We start from the raw sequence: 13,261 nt of genomic DNA, 5'->3' as shown, positions 1-13,261 counted from the left end.
TCTGTTTCTTTTTGACAGGAAAAATGGGGCCAACAATATTAGCAATGGCAGTCACTGATTCCCCAGGGATAGGCACAGCATTCTGACACAACAGGGAAACCTTCCCTCTTCCCTCTCCCAAAACTGGCAAGAGTGGTTCTCCCTTGCCCCCTGAGGGGAACCCAACAGTTGCAGGTGGCACAGCTAACCGCTTCACCATAGTGGATGTAGGAGCTGCACCAGATCCAGGGTAAGATGATTGGTCTGAGGTACAGCAAATTGCTAGATGGAAGAAGGACCGACCATGGGTGTGACAATCTGTTCCATGGTCAAGCCTAAAATGGTGCCTCTATCCTGGGGAAAACAAGCAACTATGCCAGTAAATCTACCAGTCCACAAAAGTTAGTTTTTTGACAGAAAAAACACAGCAAAAAGCACTTTTAAACCCTGTGGCAGCCCCACAAATTTAAAATAAACACCATTTCTCTACAGACAGTAGTTTATCAGTTGGATAACACTACTTTTAAACTGAAAGAAACAAGTGCTCTGCTTAAAAATATATAACAGTTTTGAGACAATAAAACACAACACTCCTGGCCTTAAAATAACTTTCCTGTAGAGGAAAGTAATAAAACATCAGTAAAAAATAAGAAAATTAAAGTGTTTTCTCCAAAGGGGACTTATCTGCTCAGTTAAGAAAGGTACAAACTGACTATCAATCCTCAAAAGCCAAAGAAGGAGCATGTTCTGTGTCAGTAAAACTCTAAAGTGCTTCATGCCCAAACTTGTATTTTAGTTAGCTCAGTTCAAGCTGTTTGACGGTTTGGGTGCATGGAAGGTGCCCTGAAGCTTTAGAAGCTGGCCAAGTGTTATATCCTTTTTTTTTTATAAAGGGACACCAGACTTTTTAATCTTGTTTGTCACCATTTCAAAAAAAAAAAAAAAATCACAGCAACACCAACAAGAACAAACATCCCAGTGACTTCAGCCTTGATTCTGCTTTTAATTCCTTCCTCATCCATATACGCAAGATGAAGGTTATCAATCCTTTATTAAAAACTGTAAATAGATATCTCAGATAAGCAAATTCTATATTTTTTTATTTTATTTTGTCTACTGGGATTTCTGACTGCTTTTAGTCAACCCCCCTCTTTTCAGGGTAGGCTCAGAGAGAAAATATTTTCAAACAGACATTCAGTAATATATGTAAATGAGTGCCATGTGTTTGGTCGACTATTGCTTTGGTTGACAGCCAGAAGTGCAGAGATTTTTGTGTGAACATCGAGTTTATTCAATGAACATTTTGTCGGATATTTGCTTTGCTGAAAAAATAAATGGGATGTATACTAGGTGTTTTTGTGTGTGTGTGTGTGTGTGTGTGTGTGTGTGTGTGTGTGTGTGTGTGTGTGTGTGTGCGTGTGTGTGTGTGTGTGTGTGTGTGTGTGTGTGTGTGTGTGTGTGTGTGTGTGTGTGTGTGCAGTTGTTAGTATTTATGGTAAGTGTCAGTGTTAGGTTAAGGGATAGATTTAGTGTATGCATATGTGTGTGTGTGTGTGTGTGTGTGTGTGTGTGTGTGTGTGTGTGTGTGTGTGTGTATACATGTATGTATACAAAGTGAGTGTCCAAGCTGTCTTTTGTAGTGGTAGTGTTATGGAAAAGGCTTTTTAAAGTTAAGATGCATGTTAGGGTTAAGGGCAGGATTATGGTTAGCCTGTATTACTGAGGTGGAGCAGTGGTGCTCTGAACCCTAACGTACTTAATTTTAAAAAGGCCCTCCCATAACTGCACCACTATTCAGACAAATTTTAACTGAATGTGGTTGGGCTCTGAGCAGTGCAACAGAAAAAGAAATTGGGTGTCACTGTGTTGCGTGTAGAATTGAATGAATGTCATGCTGCATGTTTTGTATGTCAGCTAAGTGACATGTCAACCATTCAATATATAATCATGTGAACAGACATTAAGCAATATGCATCACACGAATATTTGCTAATTAGATTTGTATTCATATGAAATAAAGGGAACTATTACAGTATAAAAGAAACCTGCATTAGTAAATGCTGAGCATTGAGCATTTGAAGAGGTGTATCTGTGGTATTTCAAATAGATAATAGATCATGTGATTAGTTCTTAGAAATTCAAAGAAATGGAGGTAAGGGAAGGAATTAAGTAGGGCAGAAAATATTAATATTATGGTTATGAGGTGGGGGTATAAGGTATAAAGTAGGTACATAAATAATTTTATATGTGTGTGTGTGTGTGTGTGTGTGTGTGTGTGTGTGTGTGTGTGTGTGTGTGTGTGTGTGTGTGTGTGTGTGTATGTATATATATATATATATATATATATATATATATATATATATAGATAGATAGATAGATAGATAAATAGATGTAGATTGTGTGTAATGTGTGTCTATAATAAGATTTATATTGTAAATATAGATGTGGCATAATACTATGTATATGGTTGGGTGATGCTGGTAAACCTGTTCAGGTACTGGTGAAAAGTGGTTATGAGGCATAACATTCTGTATAAAGATAAATGGTTTGATGATATGGCAAGCTGAGGATAACAGTTTCATTTGCCACCTTGTGGTGTGAACTTTGGTTCTAGATGATTGTCACTGTTGAAATGACACCTCAACCCATGTGCAAAAATGGGAAAAGGGTTTGTAAATCAATGGATGGATACACGAGGTGACGTTTTAGATGTATTCTAAATGAGTTTGCATTCTGAATGGATTTCAGTGGCAGTGGGATGTGATTCCATAGTTCAGCTTCACTATTTGAATATATAGAGAGCATACCTCTCAACCTCTTAGCACAAGAAATGTAGACAAAGCCGAAAATAATGGGGGGACAAAGGCCCAATGTCAGAGACAGAACAAATTGTAAATATTGCTCTTATAAAATATAAAGTTGCTAGATTAACAGGATTTCTGTTAGCATGCATTTTTCTGAAGGACATGAAGTCTGAAACTCAAATGTATGCCATTATTTAATGATTTCAGTCCTCAGTGATTTTCTACAAAACCACAGGTTTTATGAGGAACAGACCAAAATATGAGGCAAAAATCTGGACATTCTATGAAAATCTGGTCAGCTGAGAGGTATGATAGTCACCTGCAGTATTAAATAGGTGTAGTAATTTTTCTGTAAAGAGTAACATTCTATTGTGGAATAGTGCTGTATTAATTTGACAAGGGCTGGGCAATTTTCTGCAAAAATGTAATCAGTATGATTTCAGAATTACCCTCATATAGCAGCACTTCCTAATGCTACAAATCACTGTCATCACCATGCTGAAGTATTTCGGGTGTTTGGAAAAAGCATCTCAGCATAATGGGAATGTAGGGAGTTTCAGACCGCAAAAAGGGATCAGCTTTCTACTTGCAACTCATTCTAGTTTCCACAAAAGTCAAAACTTGTAAATCTTTACTTGAGCTTTCACATCTGTGCTGTGAAATCATCAGGAGTGAAAATCAGAGTGTTTTCCCTACTGTTGTGTGATCTTAGCATTAGTATGTGTAAGTAGTGCTTGGGACTGCGCAGGGGGTTTGAACTCTGCAAAAACACTGTTTTGTTGTATTTTATAACCACATGAGTCCTGCTAGAAATGAAATGGCTCAAGTAGGATACTGACGCCACCAATGCTATAAAATAATGTTTATTTAAAATAACAAAAAAAGTTAAGCACTTTTGTCCTAAATTGTACAGGACTTCTTCAGAACTATCCAGAATACCACTGTTTAAATAGCTGATTACATGATGTGATATCCTTCATCAAATAACCTAAATTATAATATAATTAAAACTTAAAGGACAACTACCATAAAAATGCTCATGCTTCATTGAATAAAATATAACATAGTATCATATAAATCAACAGAATGTTTTTTTAAATATAAAAAAAATTACAAAATTCCAATAACCCTTACACCAATTAAAACCTACTTCAAAATCCAATTGTTACCTTTTAGAAACCGTTTTCATAATTACAATTTAGCAGCTCTGAGATTTAAAATGCTAACAGAGATATGATCATTCAGTCTAGGTGGTTTGTCAGCCAACAATCTGACCTGCCACTGCAGTTCCCTATATTTCAAAAGTATTTCTCATGACCCTCCCTGTGGACTCTTGTGAACTTGCTCAAGTACAGCAACTCTAAAAGAACTGTGACCAGGGAATATATTTGAATGCTTGTAAAATGCATTGTTCTCATTTTTTGTTTTAATATCAAAAAAATGTCCATATATACGTTTACAAAGTGATATTTCGGTCTTGCCAACATAATAAGTCTCACAGCCGGAACAAACTCTGATGTAAACTACTTCCTTTGTACTGCAATTACAACCTTTAGATAGGGTGACCATTTCACCACAAATCATCATTGCGTTCCCCAAAAAATATGGATAATCAAAATAAGAGTAACAAATTCTCAGAAGCATTAGTAATCACATATAGTAAAGAAGCAAACATTTTAAAATGGATTTTTGAGAAAAATTGGTGTGTATTGAACCAAGATGAAGAATTGAATAATATTATAAGAGACAAACCACTCATTGTGTACAGAAAAGGGAGAAACTTGAAAGAGTTATTAAAATATAAAGAGGAACATAACATCAACAAAGTACTAGGTATAAAAAAATGTGGTTTTTTTGTAGATGGTGCCACAAAATAGAAGTGGGTACAGATTTCGTAGTAAGGGGTAAAACATACCAAATACAAGACAAATATAACTGTGAATCAAAATCTGTGGTTTATTTAAGCAAATGTAAACTGTGCTTAGCCTACTATATAGGGAAAACCGAAAGAAAATTGTCTCAGTGTATATATGAGCATGAATACGCAATAAAGAAGTCAAACATGAATAATGCTCTAGCCAAACATGTTAACAGTCATCCAGACCACTCATTTACTTATACCATTATAGACCAAGTTATAACAGATGATAAAACAGCATGGAATGTATTTTTAGAGCTAAAGGAACTAGAATGGCAAATAAGACTGCAAGCAGATACTTGGCCAGGCATTAACGAGTGTTGCTCTATAGCGCCTATATTAAAATTAAAGGTGGTTAAAAGAAATAAAATCTGCTAATGAATTAGATATATAATAAATGTTTATAAATCATAGATGTGCTACTTATTTAACATATTTCTTATAGGTATTGTATTTACATGAAGGTGTAAGATAATCTATATAGGAAAGCATATTTGTAAAATGCTTATTTTAGATTTTTAGATATCTATAGTCATATAGAGTTTTGATATTTATTTATAACTATTTACTTGGTATTATATTATTATATTTAATTTATCATTACATGTATTTTATAAATGTATTTTAAGAATATTATAAGCATAGATGAACGTTTATGATAGGCTATAGAGGGCATAGATATGTATATAGCGGTTAGGGAACACTGTGAATGCAATAAGTACTGCTTGATTTGAAATATATTAATTAAGAAAGGAAATGACATCATCATGACACTAACTGTTTTTAGTTTAAATTGAATAGATTGTGTTTGTAACTTTGTCTGATGAAGTACAACATTTAATTGTATGAAAGCGCTCACAATACGTTGGTTTGGTTTCAGTTAATAAACGGATATAGTTCAGTGGCCGTTCGTTCTTGGATTATTTGTTACATAGCCCTTCGCTGTTTTCACAGTTTGTTTTCTGGACTAACAGGTGAACTTTAGCAGAATCCTTGCAACAGTGCAGTGTTATGGATTAACCTGGGGGGGATCACATGGGCAAAGTCATTTGTTGGTATGGTGGGTTTTGAGGAGTTTTTTTAAATTGAGAAGCAGAGCTTGTAGAAGTTATGTGATTTGAGAGTGAGTTCCAGATTTTGGCTATCATACAGGCAAAGAGGGATTTACTGGCTTCATTTCTGTGTTTGATGACATTTATGAGATTTTGGTTGGTAGATCTTAAGGTTCTGGTGGTGGTGTAGGGTTATATTAGATCTTGTAGTGCTGGAGTTTTGTCATGGAGGTAGTACAGCTTGTGGGCTATAGAGAGCTGATTAATTAGCAGTAGTTGGGGCAACTCAAGCCATTTGAGCTGTTTGAGGGAAAGACAGTGATGGGATCTATTAGGGGCATCAGTAGCAAACTTGGCAATCTTGTTATAGCAAGATTCCATTTTTTTAAATTCGATATGGTGAAGATTAATTAAAATTGGGGAGGCATAAAGGAGGGTGGATAAGCGGTGAGTTCTTGCAATAGTGGCTTTGGTATTATTGGTCATGAATTGCTTGTTCCTGTAAAGTAGACCAAGCTTTTTGTTTACTTTTTTGATTGTTTGGGTTATGTGTATATCAAATTTAAGATTGTTATTGATTACTACACCTAGTAGTTTTGTGTTGTTGGGGTGATTGTGGTGTGGTCCCTGGAGTTTATGGTGAAATTATTGTTCAGAGGAGGAGATCTACCAGGGCTGAAGAGAATAAGTTTTGTTTTTTTGGGATTAAGTATAAGTTTAATATTAGTAAACCATGCTTCGGCAAGAGTAAAGTTATGTTATGTTATTGTTTGACATTTACTTAAGGTGGGGGTGGCACATATAATGGTGGTGTTGTCTGCATATTGCACTATTGAGGCAGAGAGTGAGAATGCAGCTATCTGATTTGAAATTAGGGGAATAGTAAAGGATCAAGTATGGAACCTTGAGGAACTCCTAGGGACACTGGTAGTAGGGGGGACAGTTGGTCTTGCCAAAGAACTGCTTGCTGATGGCCTAATAAATAGCTATTGAACCATGATGTAGTGGAGGAGTTTATGTTAAGGGTAGATAGAGTTTCGAGAATCATGCTGTGGTTAACCATGTCAAAGGCTTTAGATAAGTCTAAGAATACAGAGGATACAAAAAGTCTGTTGTTTCTATTGTTGTTGACTATGCTGGTATACGACAGTAGTGCTATTGTGGTACTATGGGAGGGTTGAAAGCCATATTGAGATTTAGATATAAGGTTGTTTTTCAGGAGGTATTGTGTTAGTTGTGAATGTACTACTCTCTAATATTTTTGATAAAGGTGATAAAATTGCAATTGGGCAGTAGTTGGTGAGCTCAAGGGAATTATCACCTTTGTGGAGTGGAATAATATGTGATATTTTTCACAAGTCAGGTACTTTGCATTCGGATATGAATCTATTTATGAGGACTGACACGGGATAGGCTGTGGTTTCTGCTGAAAGTTGAAGGAAATCAGTGGGAAGTTTGTCAGCTGCCAGAGTGGTTGATTTAAGTTTTTTGAGGAGTTTATTTTAAATAAGGCAAAAGAGAACAGAACCAAGGTTGTAGGAGAAGATAGTGAAGAGGATGTTTCCATTACTTACCTATATTTTGAGTTAAAAGATTACCTCTTATTTACAGTAAGCATAGAAAGGGAAGAAATTCTACATCAATTGCTAGTGTCAAAAGCTCATAGAACTCTAGTAATGAAGCTTGCCCATAGTCATGTATTGAAAGGTTACATGGAGATGGACAAAACAAAGGCAAGAGTGCTATCCATATTTTACTGGGGCCTAGCATAATGAAAGAAACATACTTTTTTTGCGCTTCTTATCCAGAATGCAAGAAAACTGCACCCCATCCTGGATACAAAATTCACTTTATCCTATTGTCTATTGCAGAGATAACATTTGAAAGTGTTGTTGTGGACATTGTAGTCACAAGGGACTATAATATCAGATTCAGAGAAGCAGTAACATTATGCAAAGCTAATGAAACACTTGACAAAGAAATGTTACTGCTATTATTATCCATAGTGACTATCCCTAAAGAGAAGCTTTTTAAACAAAGCACCTCCTTTATGTTATGGGTCCTGCATCAGCAAAGTCAGTGTTTTAAGATGAAATGATTAAATTCATCAGTCTACCATCTGCAGACTGATAGATTCACTTATTTATTTTATTTGTTGACTGGGATAGAGCACTCATCCTACTGGACCATTTTGAAACTCAACCTGAAGACAGAGACAATTACCAATCAGATAAAAAGCAATTAGAAGTCATAGAGGTTTAACAAAAACTGACATCAATTCTGTGCAAAATTATTGATGCAGATAGTAAAAGCTGTTATTACTCCACTTGCTATTTGTAGTAATAGAGGTGCCATAAGCCTCAACTGGCTTTATCCCATTTAAACGTTTATACAGCAAGCATTTAAGGGTGCTGCTTGACATTGCTACAGTCATATGGGAAGCAGAAAAGATACCATTATAGAGTAAGAGAGTCACAGAATCAATCAGTAACAGCAGTTCGAAAAAGTGTGATAGGATCACAAAGGGACTTGAGCAGCCCAATAGTTAAGGGAGAGTTTATTCCAAAGGTTTGGGAGGTGCTGTATTATATACCCTTCCCTCCACCATGTTTTATTTTTTTCTGCTGGTGAAGATTTAGGTTACTGGTTCTGTAATAAAAATTAACAAAAGAGGAGGCGATAACATGTTGGCTTTAAGTAATAAGGAATTAAAATGGATTTTGAGGTTGGCGGCTCATATACCTCCTGGCATTAACAGCCACATTTCCATTAAGCCTGCATTGGAAGCTAGATAAATATCAGGAAATACCATTTTGTCTGTTTTTTAAAATGTTACATATTATGAATTCTAATGTGTCCTAAATATGAATTAATTTAATAATTCAAGTTTAGTTGTTGAGTAAATATGGAGTTATTAGTTTTAACGCTCATTTTATTTTATGTACTTTCTTAGATTTGTTTTCAAAGATGTAGTTTAAATTCATTTATATTGATATATAAATTCAACTAAAAGTCATTTTTATATGTTAGTATATAACCTCAAATGCATTTTTAAACACCATAAACTATTTAAAAAATTTTTATACATATATTTTTTAAATAACATTCAACATTTTATAACAGATATAATTTTAAGTATTTATATTACTAATATGGTTGACATACTGTCATTTTAAAAATCTTATGATAATGGATATGTTATACATCCACCTATGATGTTTAGATAGCCAAATAGAGATATACATACACTTTCCAATATTTATTAAATATTTCTATTATGATATTATGTACTATCTATACTACATCTACTATCTGTATATTATATTATATTCCATACCGACAGTTAAATACAAATAGTTATCAATCATTTATGAATTACTATCGGGATAGACGCTGGTATTTCTATTGTATTTATTTATATATTTATATATTTATATATCTAAGCATGATAATGACTAACTTATTTATTTACTTATTTATTTATTTACTTATTTATTTACTTACTTGATTATTTATCTATTCATATACCTGTTAATGCATTCATTGATGTATAAATATTTATTTATTTATTTTTATTTTATATGTGCATAGAAATATAAATCATTGAGCTTCATATAGTCTATCTGTTTTTTACTAATTTATCTGCTTCTTATTAATGTGAATGAAAGAACAACACTTCACACTTGATTTAGTTTTAATTTGCTTAGTTGTAGATAAAAACATTTTGTTACATTTATGTTGGCCTATGCTCGCATTATATCGAGCAAAAACAAGACACTATAATACTGCTGTTCATTTCTGAATGATATTACCTGTATTCTAGCTCTTTTAAAAATGTCTGATTCAGCTTTTAATGTTTAATTATTTAATGAGTCAATTAACTTACTCTAGTTTTGGTGCCTTTTTTACTAGCCTTTCTATATAAACAAGTGTTTTTAATGTTAATACTACTGTCTGATGAAGCGTAGTAGTTGCTACGCGAAAGCGCTTACGTTTAAATAAAAGTCTTTATGTTCTATCCTGGTTTTTGATCGAATTTATACTGGACAATTTACCTATGTGGATTTATCAAAAGAACTCATTTTTGTGTTACTGAATGGTTGGTTGAACAACTTGGTCGGTTCTGCATTTTTCCGTGGTGAGAGAGCCTGGTTCTACCTTCACTTTTGCTTTGTTCTTACAGGCACTCTCTTCAGCTACCGGTGAAAAGTTTTTTATTACAGACTGTCTTGTTTGCTTATTTTCACCGATTGCACACAATGGAAAACATTAACATTGAATTAGATTATACTCCGGGGACGAGGGATGCCTCAACGATTCTAGCTGATTTACTACACCAGCAGGCTAACCCTTTATTGGCTCTGGACCTATCTCAAACTGACAATGCCGTTCCAATGAATGAGGAAGGTTTTAACATAACTGATTTTAACACAGCAGCAAAGGAGCTCGAGGATGACATGTATCGGCTGCAGAGATATGCCTGGCAAAGGCAGCACCTGGAAGCGTGTTTGCACTACTCAGTCGTACCCAGAGGGATGCGAGTCCTTTGTATGCCATCGTATGGAGAGGCGCATCCTTCGCTTCTCAAGAAATGGCAGGATCTCAACATTGATCTTGGTTACAGGTATATCAAACTTCTTCTTGATTATTTCAATCCTATTGAGACCGAACTACGTAACAAAGTTGACCTAGCATTCAAAGATCTAAACAACCGTTTCAAAACGGATTACTGTATTAGGAAAATGCGTAACATTTGCCTTCAAGTGAACGCTTTCAGTGAAAGACTAAAGGCAACTAAGTTACGCAAGTTACAAAGAGACTTTCAAGATTTTAGATCTAGACATATATTTGTATGGCCGAAAGGCAACCATACTGGACAGGCTACAAGTAGCACAAATGAGAATATGAACCATCAACCATCTGCAACCCATTTGGTTAATTCCATTAACAATGTAAATGATGTACAATCCATTAACGAACTCCTACCAGCCACATCTTCAGAGGGAGTTAACACTACCCCCTCTGTTGCGTTTGATACGCCACCTCCCAACCAGTTAGCATTGCAACGTCCTTCCAATAACCTAGGAGCTAGACCGAAGGACACACATTCTACCCATACCTCAGGACCTTCCCCCTCCTCCTCTTTTTTACCTTATCCCGTAAGACAACGATTTCATCAGAGGGGACGTTCCATGAGTCGAGGCCCAAGAAAAAGGAAACTTTCACAAGAGAATTATCAACCGGGAAGAAGAACAAAAACGTGGCTGAACTTTTATATAACTATTCTGATATTTCTTTTTCTGATGCAGACATTTCTTTACTGAATCGTGGACTTAATTTTATACCAGCTTGTCCTGACACCTTGAATCAGGTATTAATAGACCTCAGATTATTTTGTAGGCTAGTAGCTTTAAAAGTGTTTTTCAAGGATAAGGCCGATTCCATCAACGCAAATGCAAACATTGTTTTTAAAAAAAGAAGCAGTTTTATTCCCCCATTTTCTTATAATGTTGAATGTTTTTTAAACTTGTGTGAACATGATTTTTATAAATTATTTTCAAAGAAGTTGAAACCCAGTTTTTACAATCTTACCCCAGAAGAGTTCATGTCCCTAAAACATTTAAGTAACCATGAAGATATTACCATTAAGCCCGCCGACAAAGGGGGCGGGGTAGTTGTTTTAAATACTACTGATTACAATATGAATATGCTCTTGATGTTAAATGATGATATAACATATGTAAAAATGAATTTAATTGACATTAATAAGATCATCAAAAATGTACATGATGCATTGTATGATATGTTCATCTGCAGACAGGTCAGTGAAGAAATGTACAACTATTTGGTCATAAATAATCCCACTATACCGATCATTAAGGGACTACCGAAAATACATAAGAACATACATCCTATTCCACTCAGACCCATTGTTTCGGGGGACAATTGGGTGACTGCAAATATTTCTTCATTTATAGAATTTTTACTTAGACCTGTTGTTAATTCTTTTGATACCATTTTAAAGGACACATATCAATTGCTTGATCATTTATCAACTATACATCTAGCTCCTCATGACAATGAGTATTTATTAATTACTTTAGACATGAAAAATCTTTTCACATCTATCCCGAATGATTTGGGTATTGAAGCTGTGCGAGAAATATTGTCAGGTGAAACATCTTTTACGAATGATAGGCAATTACTATTAGGCCAATTACTGGATTTAGTCCTGAACAATAACGCATTTATGTTCTTGAATAATTATTACCTACAAAAATGGGGGGTGGCAATGGGCACCCCTTGCGCCAACACCTATTCAAATTTAGTTGTATTAAATTGGGAGCGCAGATGCCTTTTTACTCACCCCTTGTTTTCTAAAATGAAAGTATATAAACGTTTCGTGGACGATATCTTTATTGTCTGGGAGGGTACTGAGAGTGATTTTAAAGATTTTTTAAGCTATTTAGAAACTACATCCTCCTTTCTCCAGTTTACCATGGAATGTTCCCATGTTTCAATAAATTTCTTGGATGTAACTCTAAGCATCACAGAACAGGGTTTCATTACATCATCACTATATAGGAAACCCACCTGGAGAAACACACTCCTTACCTTCGACAGCATGCACCCCAGATATGTTTTTCCTGGCATTATTAAAAGCCAGTTTGTTAGATTAACTAGGCTTTGCAAGGATACTCATAAGTTAAATTTTGAGGCAGATAGTTTGGTATCCTTATTTATAGAAAGAGGATATGATCCAAAATTAGTTAGTACTATTAGAAACAACATTATTAATAATACACATACGGAAGTCAAATTTGCTAGTAATAGAATAAATACAGATACAACCAGACAAACGAAATTCATAGCAGTAACTTTGAATTATACAAGCACTGTTAGAGACATCCAAAATGTGTTTTATAATAATTGGAAGGTCCTAGTCATGGACCCCTTTATTAAACAGATAGTTGGAACAAGACCCCACTTCATGTTCAGAAACAGTTTAAATCTTAAGCGACGATTATGCAATGATAATCATTGCAGTTATCCAGTAGCATCACTCACCACCCACAAGACTGGTACTTTTCCATGCTATAGTTGCAATAGATGCAAATTTATAGCCAACATGTCTGAATTTCACCATCCAACTATGAATTACATTTTTCAACCTAAATTTTATGCTAATTGTTGCACAAAGAATCTGATTTATCTTGCAACATGTAAAAAATGTAAAGCTTTTTATGTCGGGTTGACTAAAAGATGCCTGAAAGACAGAATTTATGGTCATTTATACGACATAAGGAGAAAAAATGAACTAAACGCATTAGCGAAACATGTATTAGAGTACCCTTTACACCATTTTGATTTTAGAGTATTGGAAATAATTAGAATTAACAAAAGAGGAGGCGATAACATGTTGGCTTTAAGTAATAAGGAATTAAAATGGATTTTGAGGTTGGCGGCTCATATACCTCCTGGCATTAACAGCCACATTTCCATTAAGC

This window comes from Protopterus annectens, chromosome 11.part0 (assembly GCF_019279795.1).
Source record: "Protopterus annectens isolate FY-2018-M chromosome 11.part0, PAN1.0, whole genome shotgun sequence".
NCBI classification, from domain to species: Eukaryota; Metazoa; Chordata; order Ceratodontiformes; family Protopteridae; genus Protopterus; species Protopterus annectens.
Note: the sequence above shows the minus strand (reverse complement) of the source record.